Raw genomic sequence first — 21,723 nt, forward strand, 5'->3', positions numbered from 1 at the left:
TATTAGACTTTCATTCCCTTAACTTGAATATGAAATTTGACTATTGTTACACATATCACCTACACTGCTCCTTTATTTTGCTAGTATTATATGACATTCTTAAATTCCTAACAGTGTTTGAGACAAAAATAAACTGTATTTAGACTTGGATCCCATTCACAAGATACTTCCCATACACATGCAAATAATCCAAAAATTCGTAACACTTCCAAGTATTTCAGATAACGAATACTCAACCTGTCTTAACAACTTCTGGTTTTCTTATAACTACTACAAATGAAAATTCATCACTGAGAAACAAATTATTACAAAGTAATCATCTCTTCGACTAGCATCCAATGACTTCAAAACCTAAAAGCCCCGTACATCATACATAATCCATTACTAAATGCACCACTGGAAAAAGGAATGACATTTGAAAATGAGACATTTTTTAAGAAATCTACTCATTTATTTACATTAAGCATACACTAAATGGTCTTAATAGCTCACAGAATTTGTCAGTATCAGGACCACTTCCTTTCTAGGCAGGTACCACCAGCCATGTGCCATAAGGATAGGGTAGGCAGAATCCAAGAGGGCATTTAAGCCTCTAAACTAAGCAACATGAACAGTATCAATTTACAATAAAAATCCTAAGACCCCAATCAGTCCAAACCATGTTAATAGTCTTCAATTTACAGCCTTCAATATCTAAGAGGCAAAATTTTAATGTAGGGATTGGAGAGATGGCTTAGTGGTTAAGAGCACTTGTTGCTCTTGCAGAAGACCTAGGTTCAATTTCCATCAGCCACATAACAGCTAACAGTCTTCCACCAACACTGTAGGCACATGGTACACTTAAGACACATGTAGGCAAAACACTCAAACATAAAAAAAAAAAAAATCTTTTAAAAAAATTAATGTAGACACTAAATTTAACATTGAAAATTTTGTAGTGACCTGGTAACCAAAACACTCATTTTTTTAGTATTTTATTATTTTTATTTTAATTATATGAGTGTATTACCTGCATGTGAGTGCACCCGTGTCACACAAGGCTCCTGGAGGCCAGAAGAAGGCATCAAATCCCCTGGAACTGGAGTTACAAATAGTTAACTGCCATGTGAGTGCTAGCAATCAAACACCTCCTTTGCAAGAGCAGTCAGCACTTTTAACGGCTGAGCCATCTCTCCAGTCCCAAAACACCCATTTTATTACAAATATGTAAGCAAAAACATGTAACTCAAGGTCATAAAACCTAGAAGTTAAAAAAATAAAGCCTTGTATTAGGTCAACAGATTTTCAACAAGCTTACCAAGGCAAGCCAGGCATGTGGTGGCTCACACATGTAACCCCAGCACTCAGGAGACTGCCCCAAATCTGAGGTCAGAATAGCCTACAGAGACAGAACCTATCTCAAAAACAAAAGGCCTACCAATACAATTCAAGAGAAAAGAATTGTTTTGCTGCCAAACAATGTTGGGACAGCTACAGATCTAGAAGCAAAGAATGAACTTGAACCTCTACCACAACATGCAAAAGTTACATAAGTAACTTAATGAAAGGACAACTTTAATAGCTATTTCGAAGATATGGCTCATAAGGCACGCAGCTCATTTTTTAAAGTATAGCAATTCACCAAAAATTTAAATAGCCACTGTGGCATAAAAAATATTTAATTTTGGTTTCCAGTTAGGCGTCCTGGTATATTGCTCCTAAATCAATCTCCCAAGTGATGAACGCTTTAAACCAATGAAATGACTGGTGACTGGGGGCCTCTAGTTTCAGGATGGAGGCTGGTTAGCAGAAAAACCAAAATGTAGAGTTAGAACTTTCAGCCTCACCTCCTAACCTATAAGGAGGAAGGGCTGGAGAGTTAGCCATAAAATGGATTGTGATGTAAACCAATCATGCCTAAGTAACGAATGGTCCTTAAAAATCCTGAAAGACGTTTCAGAAAGCTTTAAGCTTAGAAACATTCTCTTGCAAGGAGAAACAGATCCACCAGGACAGAAACCTGTGTTTAGAAGTCTTCTGGATCTCATCTTAAATATTCTTTAAAAATAAACCAGTGACAGTTTGTAAGGTGTCTTCCTAAGTTCTGTGAATCATTCTAGCAATTATTGAGCTTAAGTGAGTTGTGGGAAGCCTGGTGGCACCTCAAGCCTCTAAAAGTCTTGTGGCATCTGTGCTAATTAAATTAAATTAGAGGACACTTATTGGTATCCCGGAGTTAAGAAAATTGCTTGGTGTCAGAAAGCAATGCCAAGTTGATCAGAATTGGATGGATTCTGGGTGAAAAAGTCAGTCTTTCTAGGCCCTGTTTCCCTAGTTGTAGCATTAATACACTGGACAAAATCCATAAGAAAAGAGGGAATGATTTATCACACCTCAAACTTCAATGATCCCTACAAGTCAAACCAGGGGCTGTACTATTTCAGGACCAGATCTCAGTACCCTTACAACCTCCAGCTCCATGGGATCTGACACCCCTATTCTGGCCCCCAATGAGGACACACATACCCACACCCCCACACTAAATAATCTTTAAAAACAACAACAAAAAAAAACCGGTCTAACCTTTGTAAGCCAGAATTACTCTGCAGATCCAGAATTACTCTGCAGATCCAGGACTGACCCCTGTTCCAACACCAACCAACTTTCTCATTTAAAACATGTTTGGAGCTAGGGATGTACCTCAAATGGTAGAGCATAGACAAAGACCCTAGATTCAGTCCTTAAAACATTCTAAAATGGTTTTTTTTGTAATGCTTGATAAAAGAACCAGGACTTTGCACACGCTATACAAGTGTTCTACCACTGAGCTATACTCAGTCCCAAAATGCACTTTGTAGTAGTGTAGCATGCTTACTTTACTGTTTTTCTTCAAGCCAGTTATCAATCCAGTAATTCAAGACAATGAGCTATAACAACACAATTCCTAATTTTATAATACACATATTTTGTATTAATATTATGTTATATATTTGCGACAAAGAAGATAGAAAACTACTAGCATGACTATTCACTATAGTTATTTTCCTATCTCTCTTGATGAGGTCTTACTCTGTATCCCAGGCTAAGCCCAAAATCCAGACAATCCTGCTCCTGCCCCACACTCCAAATAATCCTCCTGCCCCACACTCAGCATCTCTCTCTAAATAGTACCTATATGTCTATACATTCAGAATACTGCTCATAAGTCAATATTAACCCTTACTCAGTACCTAATTATCTTCATAAATTGATTTTGGTAACAATGGTTCTCAGCCTGCTGTTTAGGAAAACATTTAAGGGCAAACATTAGAAACTAAAAATTGAACAAAGCAAAGTTCAGTTAAAGAAAAGCTAGAGAAAACAATGTAATTCATACTACAATACAGTTTGAGAACCCTTCTGATGTCCAGTTAGAAATAAGGTCAAGCTGAAACCTCACTGACAACTATGTAACACTTTGTAGTATATATTCAGTTTTTGACATTTTTGTCTACAAAGTAGCTCAGAATGTTTCATTTCTAAAAACACATTTTACCCTATATCTGTATACATTTCACTTGGGTCCAACTCCCTACAAGTAAAATGAACTTTCCTACAGTTTAATCATTTTTACCTGCTTATAATCATACAAATTAAAATTAGAACACTAGCCAATTACAATTTCCCTCTCTCAATCAACTGAATATCAATCAACTTTTGTTGATGCTTGCTCAATATTGTAACATTAAACAAACTCAAATATATTTTTGATCCCTTTCATTAAAGTACATACACCATTTCTAGCAATGGTAACAATCTATGGGCAATTGACAAGATGATTGTTTTCTAGATTCCTGTTTCTCTAATAAAAGTTAATCCAATTCAACTAGGCATGATGGAATAAACTTCTACTCCTAGCTCCTGGGATACAGTGGCAGGCATTCCAGGCCAGACAGCCTACAGGGCTACAGGGAAACATTTTCTCTCTCTCTCTCTCTCTCTCTTTCTCTCTCTCTCTCTCACACACACACACACACACACAAAAAAAAAACTAAGATCTCAATTTTTTTATCCTAGTAGTAAATACACTGCACTAACCCTGAGATTCAGATTCTAAATTTTAAAAGCTAAGTTATTTACTGGATCACATTTCCCAAAATGACCAGTTCCTTTCTGTTTTGACACAAAGCACATACTGGATGATCTATCAGTATACCTAATTAAATTCAGTTTAACTGTCAAAAATGTAACCAATGTCAAGTCAATTACCAGTGCTCCCTTTTCTAAGTGTTCTAACATAAACTGAATATTGGGCCACATTCTCTGCTACCTAAGTTCTATGCTATCCTTGTATACCTAAACATACACTGTTCTAAACCCTAAATATGTGCATTTAGGGTAAAGCAGTAACTCCGACCTCCAAGTCACTCCAACCGTGACTTGTTCTGCTAATTTATAATATATAGATTATTCCTCAACTCTATAATCTTTTATCTTTCCCTTCCTAGGATGAAAAACTACCATACAGCCAACACAATCCCCAATCTCAATAAGGTAGGTTCTAAAGTTCTAATTACTCAATCTAGATTGTACAACTTGCTAGAATGAACTATTCTTAGCAGACTATTCAGTCTAAACCACATTAAGAGTGAATTCACAAAGAAAAAAGCCCCTTCTTAGGCATTAGACAATTAAGTAACTGGACAAATAAAAATAAGCTCCACACATCTAGCTACCAAAATCTGATTTTAGAAAAGCAGCTAAATAATCCACAACTGCATTATTCATTCAGAAGCAAATAGCTGCATATTAGTACTGAATACCTGAAACCTGAGCCCAAAACTGATCCGTTTTAACTAAAGTATACTCCTGCTATAAATGTAAATACTCGTGATTTCACCAAGTAACAAAAAGAATAAGGCTCATTCTATGTAGTATTTAATGAAGTCTACTCTTAAATGATTATGCAATGCATAGAACACCTACAAAGGCAAAGATCACATAAGGACCTGGAGGCCTCCCTTACTCTAGTTCCGAGGTTACATGAGGCAATGTTGACAAATCATTACCGGGAATCCATATTCTTCTATTCTTATCTAGACATGAAAAAAAAAAATCATTAGCAAATAGTATTTTGAAAGGAAATGATCCTTTATAGTGTAAATAAGTTTCTAGAGCTGAGGAGAAAGTTATTATATGATTGAAACACACTATCCTGAATGCTTAATCTTATTTCCCAACTCTCAAAACACAAGGGAACATTTTTCTCTGAATATGACAATGTAGAGAGTGTTTTTCCATTACTTGGAGACCAGTGTTATAAAAGAGGAAAAGTGCCTTTTAGGAGGACTAACCTTTTTTGATACTCATGAAATGGCACTCTGAGGGAATAAAAATGTATACAGCTGAATCAGCACTTATTTCATGTTATACACTTTAAAAAAAATCTGCCACATTAAAGTGATTCAGCACATAGATTGTAACACTGGCCTGGTGTTCTTTTTCTTTTTGAGACAGTCTTATATAGCCCAGGCTGGCCTCAAACTCCTTATGTAGCTAACTAAGGAGGCCTTTCAACTTCCTGATTCTACTGCCCAACCTCCAAGAATGCTTGGGATTTCAGGTATGTACCACCATGCCCACCTTAACATGGTGCTAGAGATGGAATGTAGCCTTCAAGAATGCCAGGCAAGCACTCACTGACTGAGCTACATCCCCAGTCCTGGCTGTAAAAATACTATTTGCGGAAATAGAAATAAAAAATATTTTCTATTTATTGTGTGTGTATACGTACACTTGGGGGAAAGTCAGGGGACAACTTGCTGGAGTCAGTTCTCTCCTATTGTGTTGGGTCTCTGTGATCCAAACTAGGCCTTCTGCTTGGTGGCAAATACCTTTCCAAATGAGACATCTTCCTGGGCCTGGCTTTGTGTTAATACCAATTCCTACTGTGAGTAAAAATATTATTTACAACTCCAGCTATTAAAATAAATGATCTACGATATCTAGGGTGTTATTCTCTAAACCAATTAGTTTCCTTAATGCTGGGAGGGGGAGGGGGTATGGGAGGTTTGCTAAGGACACTTTCAGGAGCCTTAAGGATAACATGAACCCAACCTGTTTAGTTCACCAAGATCAGTCTTACATTTAACAAATCTATTACAATTTATTAGTACTGGAAATCCAACCCAGCACTTCAGGCACATTAAGCAAGCATTCTGGACTTTCTCTTTACATCTGGATGTTTTGGATCCCTCCAACTTGCTAAATTATTCTCAAATTCAAGTTTCTATAGTGGGGAGCAGGGTATAGCCTGTTTCAAGATTACTATCCATTTCTGTAATACAATTACCCCCAAAAGCAAAATGTCCACCCCCAGCAGGGCATATCCCAGCAATAGGGAGGGAGACAGATCTTTTAAAGTTACCCTGGTCTACAGAATTCCAGGCCAGTCAGAGTTATCATGAGAGAAGAGACCCTGTCTCAAAAACAAAAAATCTCACCCCCTGTCTAATGGTACCTGTGACATTTTAAAATGCTTTTTAGTCTTAAATGAACTTGGAAGCTATGTCTATACTCTTAAAAGTTCTTAAATTTCAAAGTAGCATTTAACCGTACACTCGGAATATTCAAAATAATTTCCAAAACTGTTACAGCTTTAACTACCAATACTGGATTGTCTGTAAGGGAAACTAGACTATATCTTAAAGCAGAAAGACCTGGGTTAAATTTTTATTTTTCCTAGAAAATTGTTTGAAACTTGTTCAATTTTCTTAACACCGCAACATTTTCACGCAAACGATAATGAAGACGTTAACTGCTTTAACTTTAGGAACTGGCTGCCAAGTAAGCGAAATTTTTCAGTAAAGTTAAAAATCTCAATCTCAATCTTTACTTCCACATTAACACTCAGTTTTCCCCGCTTGCCAGCCCTCCCGTAATTGAACTTAAATTTTCATACAAGTTTCAAAAGTACAATCCAAACCGGCACCGCTGACTCAGAACCTACTGTAAAAAGTTGGAACCCCGAAGGGCACCGCTGGCCAAGGACATAAAGGTTACCACACTGCTTCCACTAAAGCACGCCGACAAGTTTAGTAGGCAGCCTTCAGGAAACGCACTCGGTTCCAAGAGTTTGCGGAGGCCCAGTCAAAGGCCAGCCTTGTTTCCGGTGACACCGAGCTGCAAATCTCCTTCCCCATCCCCTGGGATACAATTTCCTCCCGGTCTCGCGCTCCCCTCCCCCTCGCCAAGGACGGCCGCCGCAGCGGACTTCCAGCCTCAGCAGCTGCTCCAGGCCTGCAGGCCGCACTTGGCCGAGAGCAGCAGGGGCAAGCAGCCAGCGCTGGCTCTCCTGCCCTCCCCGCCAGCGCCTTCCGCCCCGTCCCTCCCCCAACACTTCCTACCTTCCCTCCTTCATCCCAATCCCCAAAGCCAAGGTCTCCTCGGCCCACAAACCTGATGGCGGAAGTGACGTCACGGGGGCCTGCCAACGCCCGCAGCCAGTCACGCCACAGTGGGAGGCAGCGATGGCCAACCGGCGCTCGCCAGAGGGCGGGACTTCCGCCCACCGCAAGTTTGATTGAAGCGGGGGGAGGGGCGAGGTGAGGAATGTGAAGAATGACCCCCCCTCCCCCGCCCGGTCGCTGAGGAGCTAGGCGGGAAGCAGAGGGGGCTGGGGCAAGCTGGCGGCCACGCGGCACCCATCCCCCGCGGGCACCGCAGGACCGCAGCCTCTGCGCGCCACCCGCCCCGGGAACACACGCCTTCCCGAGGGGCCCAGGCCAACCCACACGGGTCCGGACCCGTCCGCCGCCACGGCCCACAAGTCTCCCCTCCTGCCCGCCCGCCGCCGCCGCGAAGTCTAAGGGAGAAAAAAATGGCGACGGCTCCGCGCTCGCCGTCTCGCCCGCAGTACCCACCTCAGGCTCGCGGGGAAGGCCTCCCGCCACCGCCGCGGGGATGGTCCGGCCTTCGCGACCGCGGCCCAGTGCCGCCGCGCCCGGAGAGCAGCGCCCCAGAACCCGGATGGAGGCGCGGGCGGGCGCCGCCTCGGCGGCCTGAGGGAAGGCACCGCGGGCGCCGGGAATCCGATGCGGAGGCGGGCATTGCGGGCAGCGTCCATGTCCGTTGGCGGAGCCTCTTGACTGACGTGCGCCTCACCCTTTCGCCTCAGCGGGTCGGGCTCACCCGGACCGCATTGGAGGGTGATGACTGAGCCGCCCCGGGCTGGGCGGCCGCCCTGGGGAAGGCGGACCTGGCCCGCCCACCGTGGCCGGCTTCTTCCCTATTGGAGACCGTAAAGAACGGCGAGGACCGTCCTCCTGGTCCCGCCTTCCGTGGTGATGGACAGGCCGCATCACGTGGCCAGTGTTCGCTCTGTCGGAGGGGCGAGTCGGAAGGTGCTGAAGACTCCCGGGCGTTTTTCCTGTGCGCGGGACGGCGGTGTTCTGCGGCCAATCTCCGAAACTTCCACCGCAGCGGTCAGAGGCCCTGTGCCAAACCTCCTTTGTGCCTCAGGTCGCTCTTACTATTTTTCCTATCCCATGTGTTGATTTTTGTGCTAAAACAATTTTTCATAGTAGCCTTCAATTATCCTATTTTTCAGTTCATCTAAAGCTAATTCTCTTGTTTCGGTTAGAACTTTCTGTACTAGGACTCCAGAGTCGCAAGCTGGACTCTAGCTGTTTTTACTAGTTCGTTATAGCTTTGTGCACTGTGAACTGGAGTACCAAGCCTATGTCCTTTAGGCTTTGACATCTCACAATTCCACTCTACCCCTTTCCTGAAATCTTGGAAGGAGACTCCCTCCATCTTTCTCAAACTAGGTAAACAGATCTCTATTCTTTGTAACCAAATTCACCAAGGTAAAGCATACACACTTCTAGAAATGTTCTCTGACCTCTTCCCTGCCTCAGCCCTTCTCTCACTAAGATTTCTTTTGTCTTTGTGTCTCTTGTTCCCCTTTGGCCCTATACTCATAGGTTAGACACTCGGTCCTTATTCCTGGGTGTAATGGGTCATTTTAGTGTGTCCTTTGACTAAATCACCAGGCATCCAGATAGATGGTTGAATATTATTTCTAGATATGTGTGTGGGGCTTCTAGAAGAGATTCACATTTAAACTGGTGAGCTAAAGAACAACAGGTGGCCTTCCCCAATGTGAATGGGCCTTATCCAGGTCATCTAGAGCTTAAATAGAGCATAAAGGTAGAGGGAGATTGAATTCACTCCGCCTAAGTGAGCTGCCACATGGATCTTCTTTTACCTTCAGGCTCTCTAGCTCCTAGGCCTTCAGATTATACCAGCAGCTTTTCTGGATTCCCAGCCTGCAGGTGGGAAATAGTGGGACTTGGGCCAGCAAGATAGCTCAATGGATAAAGGCAATTGGTGCCAAAGTTTGATGACTGAGTTTAACTCCCAAAACCTACATAGTAGAAGAGAGCCTACTCCAGCCCAGTTGCCCTCTGGCCTCCACACAAACGTGGTAGCCTATACACTTGTCCACATGCATATATTCTCGTTCTCTCGCTTTCCTTGCCTCCCTTTCCTCTCTCCTCTTTCAATTGAATAAATGAAAAAAAAATATTTTTTTAAGTTCTGGGACATCTTGGCTTTTATAATCACTTGAGCCAATAACGTACATACACGCATATATATGTGCTCCTTGGCTTGTTATGGAGTTTTGGCCCAATAAGCCAGTTTTGTTAGTCAAACCATTCATAAGTTGAAACATCATAATTCAAGGAACAGTGTATATACCCTATTGGTTCTGCTTCTGCAGAAAGTACTGGCTAATACACAGAGTCTGCTGTAGTAGTTAGCCCAGGCCTTAACACATGGCATGGTCTATGTAACATGAGAATGATATCTGGTAATTCCTTCCAAAACCTCACCCACTCCATATGCCCATGACTCCAGAAGCCTCTTGCTTTCAGAGCCTGGAAATGCTACTTCCTGAAGAGTCACAGCACAAAGAAATTCCGTAAGGAGAAACCTAGGCATCATAGGAAACCTCTCTTCCCAGGAGCATCCATGGTGTGGAGTGGATATTTATTGTATCATCTACCTTATATATCGTTTATGTCAACCAGTTTGCAAGGTCGTGGCCCAGGGGCACATATAGCTCACAGAAGTTCTTTGTTACACTCAGGCACTGTTTTAAGTCTATTTTAAATTGGCTGACAGCATTCAAAAGAATCAAGATATTTTATGTGGAAATAACTGGATTTCTTGCTTTTCTCGAAAAAAATTGAAATCTCTGCACTCGGTCTGCATCCCAACATGATAATATTTTCTTAATTTGCAGGATGAGCTCTGCTATTTGTCAGTCTTTTCTGAGCCTGCTTCAACAAACTGTAGTTATCACTGTGATGGAAAAAACAAGTCACTAGAGCTAGCCAAAAGTTTCCACGTCTAAGGAATTACTGCTGTTGTACTTCTAGCATCTGTCATCCTGTTGGGTTAAATTTTGCATAGTAAATAATCAGAGACCCTTGTTACTCTGTTCAGTTGCCCCAAATAACTCACCCCCTATACAACCACCAAGTGAGAGCCACCCAGGCCCAGTGTCACCCAGCATCTCCAGGAGTTGGAGCCTTCTATGTTAGCTTCCAGCAACAAGCTGCTTATTAAGCAGGTTTCCACTAAAAACAAAAGCTTTGCTATTAATTACCAGCCAAATGACCCAATAAAGAGAGAAATCAATGTGGAATTCCCCTGCAAAGAAATGAAGTCTAGCAGCTTTCAATTTACAGCCCAAAATACTCAAAGTTGTTGACACTCTGAGACCAAAAACAGGACTTTATACTTGTGGATTCCATATTCCTAAGCTCACTTCCCAGTGCAAAGGATACCTTGGAGGAGGAAGTAGATCAGGCAGAAGCAGAGTTTGGGAAGTTCTGCAGCTTCCTCTGACTCTGGCAGGGAGCCCAGCAGTGACAGGCACAAAACCTGAAACCAGCCCTGACTGACCTACACCCCCCCACACACACATACACACCCTTGCCAGGACAGCCCAACACCTAGACCTCCATGCTTCTGGAGCCAGGCTTCTGGCCTGGGTACCTAGGTCCTGTTCACACTCAGGCAGGGCCAAGTCAGTGATGTGTATTCCTTTGATAAATCCCCTGTGAACACTTTGACCTGGCTAAACATGCTGCCCACCAGAAGCCTCCCCATCTTGGACTTGAGCCTCTTGCCCTAGTGGAGGAACTACATTGTGTTTTGTTGCTGTAGTAGAGCCCCTTCGTCTGCCAGTAAAGCTGGCGCTAGGCCTGGAGGAGGCCCACTGGAGCCACTCCAGCTCTAGCTCCTCCTGTGAGGCAATCATTTGGCCCTGGATATTCTCCAGCAGCCATTTTACCTCAACTCCATGTGTCTTGACCATGTTGGTAGAAAGTTCCTAGATGAGCCTCTCTGTTTCCTGCCAAGGGAACAAGAGTATCTACTTAGGAATGACCTCCCCCAGGGAGGTAGCAGGAGGCCACAGGCTTGTCTCTAAGACCAGAGGCCTAACTCATGGCAGACACTGCTGGCCACTTGCCCAGTATCTATTAGTCAATTCTTTCCTACCCAAAAAGCCATGATTCTTCGGGGGCAGCAATACGGGCAACTAAAAATACTACATTCATGTCCCGTTTCCTTTACAGTTGGGGTACAATTGAAACAGATGTAGACATCCTGGGGTGGGGCTTCTAGGGATGCTATTGACATGGAGGTAGCACCTCTTGAGTGGTGTATGGACCCGTGCCCTTCCCTTCCATCTACAGAGCCCGTGGACCTGCATGGGTCAGCAGTCTTGCAAACCTGTGGGAAGATTATATGCAGGGTACTGAAACAAGAGAGTGGGGAACATCTGGGTTCCCTCAAGCCAACCAGCTTCCACTTGCTCCCTGGAGACATTAACTGCAAATCAGAACACCTACCCTGCCAACCCCCTACTACCCTTTTTTGAGTCACTGCTCATGGATTTCTGCTACAGATCTTTAAAAAAATTTTTTTTAATTTTTTTTCATGTGTTTGAGTGTGTTGCCTGCATCTATGTAAGTACACCCATGTTGTGCAGTGTCCACAGAGGTCAGAAGAGGGTGTCAGATTTCCCTGGAACTGGAATTACAGACAGTTGTTAGCCGTCATGTGGGTGCTAGGAATCAAACTCAGGTCCCTACAAGAGCAGCCAGTGCTTGTAACTGCTGAGCCATCTCTCCAGCCCTCTGCTATAGATCTTTGTTGCAGATCTTTATTGAAAGAATATTCAAATGGAAGAAATTGCCAAAATAATTTTGAAGGAGATGGAATCACAGATAAACCCAGTGTAATATCTCTAGAAAAAAAAGTCAAACAAGCAAGGTCTTCCACACTGGACAGTCCATAACCAAGAATCCTCTTTTTTTAAATCTTGCATCCAGAATTTTTTAGGTTCATTCATGGGTTCTATGTATCAACTCATCTATTCATCTAAAAAGTGTTCTATTTTTAGTGTTTATAGTTTATGTCTTTAATCATAAAACAAACAAATAGAAAAAATCCCTACTTGGGTTAGGTCCAGTGATGCAGGCCTAAAATCTTATTCAGAACACTGAGACAGAAGAAACATAAGCTCACAACCTGCTTAGGCTAGAGTGACTTCATAGCCAGTCTGAGCAGTTGAATGAGACTCTACACTCTGGAGGCTGAGGCAGGCAGATACCTGATAAAGTACCTCTATAAGGAGACCCGTGCCTTGATTCTACGCTTCCCAGCCTCCAGAATTGTGAGGTATAAATTTCTGTTATTAACTACCTAGTTTATGATTTTTTTCCTCAACTTGGAGGGGGGGTGGTCAAACCCAGGGCTGTGTACATGGTAGTAGTGCTTTACTACTAAGATACACCACCAACCCTTGAATTATTTATTTATTTACTTATTTTTGAGCTTTTCATTTGACTCACTTCCAGCCATGAGTCTTTAATGATACAGAATTGGGGGGGGGGTGTTTTTGTGGGAACGTACAGTATCAAAGTGCTCTGTGCATAGTCTCTTGGGGCAAACAGCGGCACATACCACCTATAAGGGCATGTACTTCAGTGAATCTTCCTTTCCTCTCTCTTTTTTAATGGTTTACATGTATTTGTTATTATGTGAGGGGGTTGCACATGCAACAACAATCATGCATAGGTTAGAAGACAACGTAAATGAGTCAATTCTTTCCTTCTACCATGTGGGGCCCAGGGATCAAATTCAGGCCACCTGGTTTGGTGGCAAGTGTCTTTATCCACTGAGCCATCTTACCACTGTCCCTGCTCTCTCTTCTTAATGATGTCTCCCCTCTCTACCCCTTGCCTATCACATCTAAGTACTAAATGCAACTACCTATGTATTTTACCATTTGTCTTGGTCACAGAGGATTCTATTCTAAGCCAACCTGTGGGGATTGCCAGCTGTTCATCAGTAGGCTCTGTTAACATAAGAGAGAGAGAGAGAGAGAGAGAGAGAGAGAGACTTCTGCCTTTTCCATAAAGAAATAAGAAAGACACTAAACAGCAATATGACAGATTCATCCCATAGGAGCTGAGGGATATAAGAATTTCTTGGTGAACTGAGGGTTCACCCAAGTATTTTCCTCATGGGAGTCTCTCTTTCCTGTCTTCCTGCATTAGCCATTGCACAGGGAAACCTTGGCCTTTTTCTTCACCAGACGGGACACACTTCCGTCCCAAGTACAGCTCAAGAGGAGAACAGGGAGAAAGGAACATCGTATTGGAAGCAATGGTGTTTGAAAGTGGTGATGGTGCAGATGCACTAGTGCAGATCAATATCCAGTAGAGGGAACCTGGAGCTGAGCATCCTGCCTTCCAAGCAGCTGACCCCAGTTCTTTTCCAGATATTACAACAAGATGGTATAGCTAGACAGAGTCAAGCTCCTTAGAACTAACTGGGTGTGGAGCAAATCACCATTCCTTTTGCTGGTCAGGCTGGATTAAAAATGTAGCATGAAAATTGGTGACAACAGGTTCTCTGAAATAGTTTGATGAGATGGACCATGCCCATGAAGACCACCTTCTCACAAAGTAAGATACACCACCAACCCTTGAATTTTTTATTTATTGATTTTTTTTTTTTTGAGACAGGGTCTCCCTGTGGTCCCAGCTGTTTTGGAACTGCTTATGTAGACCAAGCTGACCTCAAGCTCACAAAGATCCACCTCCCTCTGCGTCCTACATGCTGGGATTAAAGGCATGCTCCACCATGCCCAGCTTTTTTTTTCTTTTTGTATATAGCAGCCTGAAGACACTAAGAAAGAAAATTGGTTAGAGGCAGGTGGATCTCTATGAGTTTGAGGCCAGCCTGGTCTACATATCAAGCTGTAGGCCAGTTGGGGATACAGAGTGACCCTGTCTTAAAAAGATAAAAGAAAGAAAGAAAGAGAGAGAGAGAAAGAAGAAAGAGAGAAAGAAAGAAAGAAAGAGAGAAAGAAAGAAAGAAAGAAAAAAGAAAGAAAAAGAAAAATTGACACTGAGAGTGGGAAGCTCTGTAACAAGCACCTAAAATGTGGAAGTGGCTTTGGAACTAGGCCATGAGTAGATGCTGGAAAATATCCAGTCTCTTGAAAAAGCTCACTTCTCTGTGATGGGTGATTCTGGCACAGGCCTAAAAAGAAACAAGAGCTGTAGATAAGAGTTCAATCTTCTTAGAGATTCCTTACATGGTAATGAAAGGAGTGTTGATAGAAATAGGGATGGAAGCCTTCTCCAATGAGATCTCAGGTGGAAATGAGAAATATACTATTGAACAATACAAGGAAGATTATGCTTGTTAAAAAGTTGCAAGGGGCTGGAGAGATAGCTCAGTGGCTAAGAGTGCATATTGTTCTTATAGAGAACCTGAATTCAGTTTCCAGTACTCATTTCAGGCAGTTCACACCCTCCTGTAACTCCAGCTCCAAGGGGTTCTGGCACCCTCTTCTGGCCTCTGTGGGCACCTGCACTCATATGCACAGACCCACACACAGACACATATACATACATCTAATTAAAAATAAAATCTAAAAAACAGTTTTTACATTGCAAGGAACTTGATCCAGTTGTGTTTGTGCCCTAATGTTTTTCTGTAAAGTCAAACTTCTAGGTGATGAATTCATTTTTCTGAAGTCATAGTTAAAATTTTATTATACTTTATTTACTTTGCTTGTGGGGTATGTATGTGGGCCATGGTATACATGTGGAGGTCAGAGGACAACTTGCAGAAGTCAGTTTTCTCCTTCTACCATATGGGTCTTGGGGATTGAATTCAGGTTGTCAGGCTTGATGGCAAGCAAGTTCCTTTACCCTATGAGACATTTCGCTGGCTCTGAGACTATTTTAAGCAAAGTGTTGAAGGTGTGTGGGCTGTGTTCTCTTGACTCCCTATAGTAAAATATGAGAAGAAATTACTTGAAGCAAGAATCGTTAACCAAAAAGGAAGTAAAACTTAAGTATTTAGTAAATTCTCAGTCTATATTATTTTAAAAATGAGAAAACATTTAGAAGAAAACACCAAAGATATAGCCCAATGACCATCTGATAAAGAGATTACTCCAACATTAAATAAATCCAGGATCAGTTGCCCAAGGCAATTATAGAATGACTCTGAGAGCAAATGAGAACTCCTCAGGGCACAGGGTACCACCAGCAAGGGTGTAATCACTACAGACGGCACCCCCCATTAGGACAGTGTCCAGTGTAGTCATGGGCTGGAGCTGTTCCCACAACCTCAAACTTGTACAACTAGTGGTGCATGATTCTAGTAGAGCTGTAAGCACACAACCCAGGCAAAGAGCCACAACCACGGCAGGTGTGCCACAGAGGCAAAGACTATTATCAAGCATTCAGATTGAATGTTTGCTTTGTTGCAATTTGGGCTACCTTGGGACCTGCTTCCCTTTTTGCTTTCCTATTTCTCTCCCTCTTGGGATGCAAATGATTATCATATGCCTAACTCACCACTGACTTTTTTAGATTTATTTTTTATAAAATAGTTTCTTATTATTTTATTATATTTATTTTTTAATTAAAAAAATTATGTGTGATGTCGTGGTGGTGCACACACCTTTAATCCCATCACTCGGGAGGCAGAGGCAGGCAGATCTCTCTGAGTTCAAGGCCAACCTGGTCTACATAGTGAATTCCAGGACAGCTGGGGCTACAGGGAGACCCTGTCTCAAAAAGACCAAAAAAAAAAAAAAAGAAAAAAAAAAATTGTGTGTGTGTGTGTGAGTAGTAGTAGTAGTAGTAGTAGTAGTAGTAGTAGTAGTAGGCATGTAAGTTCAGATTCTCTCAGAGGTCAGAGGTGTCAGATCTCCTGGAGCTGGAGTTATAAGTGGTTGTGAGCCACCCAGTATCAATGCTTGAAACCAAATTTGGGTCCTCTATAAGTGCAGTATGTGCTCTTAGCTGCTGAGTCACCTTGCTAGCCCCTCACTGTTAAAGTTTAGAAGCACAGAAATGGCTTTATTTCACAGACTCATAGCTGAACAGCAGTTTGCCCCTAAATGGATTATTCCTTGAGTCTCACCCATATCTGATTTAGTGAGATCTGGATGAAAATTGGAATTTTTTTTTACTTGACATTGGAATTAGTTGACTTTGGGAATATTAGGATGGAATTTCTGTGCTTTATATGTGAGAAGGATAAACTGGGACAGGGAAGGGGTAGGAGTAGAATGCTGTGGGCTGGATGCTTATGTCCACTAACACTTCATATTGAAACCCAGACCCAAGGTGAGTGGTGCTATCAGGAGGTAAGGCCTTTGGGACATGATTAGGCCACAAGGGCTGAGTCCTCGTTATTGGGTGGTGCTCCTTTCTCTGTGTAATGACACAGCAGGAAGACGCCATAGTCAAGGGAATGGACACTCACTAGATGCTACATTTGCCAGTGCCTTGGTTTTGGATATAGAGCCTCCAGAACTGTGAAAAATACTTGTGTTTTGTTGATATGTTACCTAGCTCATGGCATTGCATTACAGAAGTACAAACAGACTAAGACGGCCAGACACCCTGAGAAGGCATGGAGGTTCTCCCTGCCCCAGATCATGTGTTAAACAGCTCTTCCATTTGACTGCTCCTGAATCCCTTAGAATAAGCTAGTAAGCATCAATCAAATGTTTTCCTGAGGAGCTGTTCTAGTGAATTATCAAACCTGAGGAGAGGGCCGGAGAAATGGCTCAGTGGTTAGGAGCACTTGCAGAGATCCACCTGCCTCTACCTCCCAAGTGCTGGGATTAAAGCTGTGTGCCACCACACCTAGCTTTAGAAAAATGTTTAACTGAAAATTCAACTTTAATAGGTAAATGGTTATTTATTTCTTTTTGGGAGATTTTTTATTGTGCCCTCCACAGAATTTAATCTAAACTGTGAATATTTTAACATTTAGCCTTTTAAAAAAACTTTTGTTTTTAATGTGTATGAGTGTTTTGCCTGCATGGATATAAGTGCACCCTTGTTATGTAATGCTTGTGGAAGCCAGAAGACACTGGATCCTCTGGAACTGGAGTTAGGTGGTTACTAGCCACAATGTGGGTGCTGGAAACCAAACCCGGGTCCTCTGCAAGAGCAGCCAATGTTCTTAACCACTGAGCCATTTCTCCAGCCCCCATTTAGCTTATTTTTAAAATATGCTTTAAACTTTTTGTGTTTATTTTCTCTGTCTCTCTCTCTCTCTCACGCTCTCGCTCTCGCTCTGTGTCTGTGTCTGTGTCTGTGTCTGTGTGTAGGTGCGCATGTGGATTTCAGAAGACAACTTTGTGGAGTCAGTTTTCTCCTTCCACATTTATGTGGAACTCAGGTTTCCAGGCTTGCAGAGTAAGCACCTTTACCTACTGAGCCATCTCACTGTTCCTAAGGTGCGTTTTTAATAGGCCATATGTAGTTAGGTCTAGATTTCTTATTCATTTTGACAAATAACATTTCAATAGGAACATTTAGATGATTTTGAATTAATGTGATTCCAGCTAGGTTTGAGTTCTACCACCTTGTCATTTGTTTTGATGTCAGTGCTCTTAACTGCTGAGCCATCTCTCCAACCCCTCTTTTTCCTTTTTAAAATCTTCCTTGGGATTAATCAAATGTTTTATTGTTGTTTTATAGTTCCACTCCATCTTCTTTTCAGTATTACTAGCTATGACTCTTTCTTTGGTAATTTCAGTGGCTGCTTTAGGGCTTGACCTACCCCAGTCTACCGGGTGATATCATAGCCTTTCAAATGCAATGTAAGCCGGAAGTGGTGGCACTGGGGAGGCAGAGGCAGATGAATCTCTGTGAGATCGAGGTCAGCCTGGTCTACAGTTTCAGGCTAGTTGGAGCTACAAGAGAGACTCTGTCTCAAAACAAAACAAAACAAAACAACAAAGCCAAGACAAATGCAGTGTAAAACTTCTAATAGTGTACTAACACCTTGCCCTGCCTCATCTTTGTTCTGTTCTTATACGTTTGTGTTTATACTGCTTTTAAACTCCATGATACACTATCATTTTAAGCAGTCAGGCAGATACTTAAATAGTACACTTGTACCCTTATGCTTGTAACTTCCTGCTGGTGTTTCTGGTTCCCCTGTGAAGATCCTGATTTCCTCCAGCTGAATAATCTTTGGCATTTCTTGTAGTGCAGACCTGCCAGTGAGGAATTCTTTCACCTTTTGTGTGTCTGAGAATGTCTTTATTTCACTTTCACTTTTGAAAGATACAGCCCCTGGAATACAGGACTCTAGGTAGATATCCTTTTCTAGTTCATATTTTTAGGATTTTTGGTTCCATCTTCTTCTTCGTTATATTGTTTACAAGGTGAAGTTTATACAATCCTTATGTTTGTTCCTCTGTAAGTGAAAAGTCTTCCCCTGTTAATCTATTTTGTTGTTTGGTTTAGCTTTTATTTGTTTTAATTTTTAACTTCTTCTTCTTCTTCTTCTTCTTCTTCTTCTTCTTCTTCTTCTTCTTTTCTTCTTCTTCTTCTTCTTCTTCTTCTTCTTCTTCTTCTTCTTCTTCTTTTCTTCTTCTTTCTTCTTCTTTCTTCTTCTTCTCCTTCTCCTCCTCTTCCTCTTCTTCCTCCTCATTATTATTATTATTATTATTATTATTGTCTGTATGGGCATGCACAGCATAGCACTGTCAATGAAAAAGCATAACTCTCACCTCAAAAGGGATAGAGATAGTTTATTCTGGAGCCAAATATGACTGACCATGGCCCAGGAACACAGATTCAGGTAACCTCAAATTCCATGTTCCAGCATGGTAAGAGTTACATTATATGTTTATAGTAACAGAACAAAGAAAAGTCATAAATCAAGATACTTTTCAAGTACATTGGTGGATACATTCAGTAGGGAGGTCATAGCAAAGCAGGACAGGGGGTTTCTATTATAGGTCTTAGATGCTATCTAATGACATTCTTAGCTTTTTGATTGGGGGGGCCTGATGGTTTGCTAAGTTAATACATTTTGTTAGTCCCAAGAATGTTAATTCAGAAACAGGTAGGCAAGGTGTGGCTATTTATGAGGTTAAAGATGTCCCCAGATAATTTGGGAATAGGCTCTGGATTTGCAACATTCCAAACTCTCTACAGTCATGGAAGTGTTTATCAGTTGGTCAGCCTTGCAGGAAATTCAGCTCAGGATGCAGTTCTTTCTAGAAAATTTCTGTCGCAGCACTCATGTGGAGGTCAGAGAAAATCTTTGTGGAGTGGTTCTCTCCTTTCATCTTTCCCTAGGTTCCTGTTTTGCCTCTATTGGACTGGTCTGTGGCCATGTCTGAGGGGCATCTTCTTGATGAGTGATGTGGAGGGGCCCAGCCCACTGTGGGTGGTGCCACCCCTGGGCAGGTGGGCCTGTGTTGCATAAGAAAGCAGGCTGAGCAGGGGCCAGGGGAGCAAGCCAGTAAGCAGCATTCCTCCATGGCCTGTGTTCCAGCTCCTGCCTCCAGGTCCCTGCCCTGAGTTCCTACCTTGGGCTCCCTGATGAACTGCGACCTGGGAGATGTAAGCTGAATAAACCCTTTCCTCTCCAAGTTGGTAGTGGTCAGAGGGTTTTGTCACAGCAATGAAGAAACAAACTAAGACACTGGGATTGAACGCAGGTTACCAGACTTGAGCAGCAAGCACCTTCCCCCACTGTGCCATCTCATGGTCCAGTGTTTTTTTTTAAAATATTTTATTTATTATTTTAATTTTATTTCATGTTTGTGAGTGTATTGCCTGCATAAATGTAAGTGCGCCTGTGTTGTGCAATGGAAGTCAGAAGAGGGCATTGGATCCCCTGGACTTGGAGTTACTGGACAGTCTTTAGCCACCATGTGTGTGCTGGGAACTGAACCTGGATCCTCTGCTAGAATAGCCAGTGTTCTTAGCCACTTAGCCAACTCTCCAGACCCTCGTGGTCCGTTTTATTTTTTTGACACAAGAACTCACTATGTATGTAGCTTTGGCTACCCTAGAACTCACTCTGTAGACCAGGCTGCCCTTGAACTTGTTCTAATCTTCAGTCTTTGCCTCCTGAGTGTTGGAATTACAGGTGTGAACCAACAACATGTCCTCTACATTGGCTGTTTTTAAGATTTTTCTTTTTATCATTAGTTTCCAGGAACTTGGCTATTGTGTTTCTTGCCCCTTTTTTGTGCTCAAGTTTCGCCATACATCATAGTTTCATTTTTGTTGCTGTGACAAAAGCAGCTTAAGATAGAAAGTGTTTATTTGGGCTTACAGTTCCAGAGAGGACACAGTTCTTGTGGGGAAGGCATGGCAGCAGGAGTGTGAGGCTAGCCCACCACATTGCATTGACGATCTGGACAAGAGAGAGAAAAGGAAGTGGGACAGACTTTAAAACCTCAAAATTTGCTGGGCATGGTGGCACACAATTTAATCATAGCACTCAGGAGGCAGAGGCAGGCAGATCTCTGTGAATTCAAGGCCAGCCTGGTCTCCATAGCGAGTTCCAGGCCAGCTATGGCTACAGAGAGACCCTGTCTGAAAAAGACCCCCCCCTGGAAAAAAACCCTCAAAATTCCCCAATGACATACTTCCTCCAGCAAGGCTCTACCTCCTGAAGGTTCTAGAACCTTCCCAAACCACCAGCTTGGGACCAAATGTTCAAAAACATGAGCCTATGGGATTCGTTCAAACACAGGAGTTGCAAAGACCCTCCTGTCTCCACCTTCCCTGTGCTAGGAATACAGAATTTTAGGTAGCTATCTCAAACCACCATATTTCTGAATGTGAGTTTATAGTTCTTATTAAATTTGGAAACTTTTATTGCTTTGATATTGCTTTGAAATTTATTTTGGTTTCTGTTCAGTGACATAAAACTACATTGAGATGACATTTACAAAAGCTCAGTAAAATATTTTGAGAAATACTATATACTGAAAGATATTTTCACTGAAATATGAACTTCTAAATACATATACCATAGTGTTTTTTAAAAAATATTTTATTATTTTTATTTTATATGTATGAATGTATTGCCTGCTTGTATGTTAGTGCACCCATGTCGTGCAGTGCCACGGAGGTCAGAAGAGGGCTTCGGATTCCCCTGGAACTGGAGTTAAGGATGGTTTGTAGCCACCATGTGGGTGCTGGGAATCCAACCCAGTCCTCTGCAAGAGCAGTCAGTGCTCTTAACCGCTGAGCCATCTCTCCAACCCCCATAGTTAAGTTTGTAAAAAATAAAATTAAGCAATTATAGTTAAGTAACAAAAGAAGGAAAACATAAAACACTGCTAACCAGTGGCAGTGTACTAACTGGGTAGACAAGAAGAAG

The 21,723-nt window shown here is 42.3% G+C and overlaps 1 long non-coding RNA gene across 1 annotated transcript in view; it reads left to right on the top strand.

The window, feature by feature from the left end:
* The first annotated feature begins 8,341 nt into the window (after positions 1-8,341).
* The window catches only part of LOC115067635, a 46,123-nt gene continuing 32,741 nt past the window's right edge, over positions 8,342-21,723 (top strand). The window contains exon 1 of the long non-coding RNA XR_003847017.1: positions 8,342-8,478. This is a non-coding gene — a long non-coding RNA (uncharacterized LOC115067635). The remainder of the gene's footprint in view (positions 8,479-21,723) is intronic.

The sequence above is a fragment of the Nannospalax galili genome, unplaced genomic scaffold, assembly GCF_000622305.1.
Source record: "Nannospalax galili isolate Female #2095 unplaced genomic scaffold, S.galili_v1.0 scaffold1532, whole genome shotgun sequence".
In the NCBI taxonomy this organism is placed as follows: Eukaryota; Metazoa; Chordata; class Mammalia; order Rodentia; family Spalacidae; genus Nannospalax; species Nannospalax galili.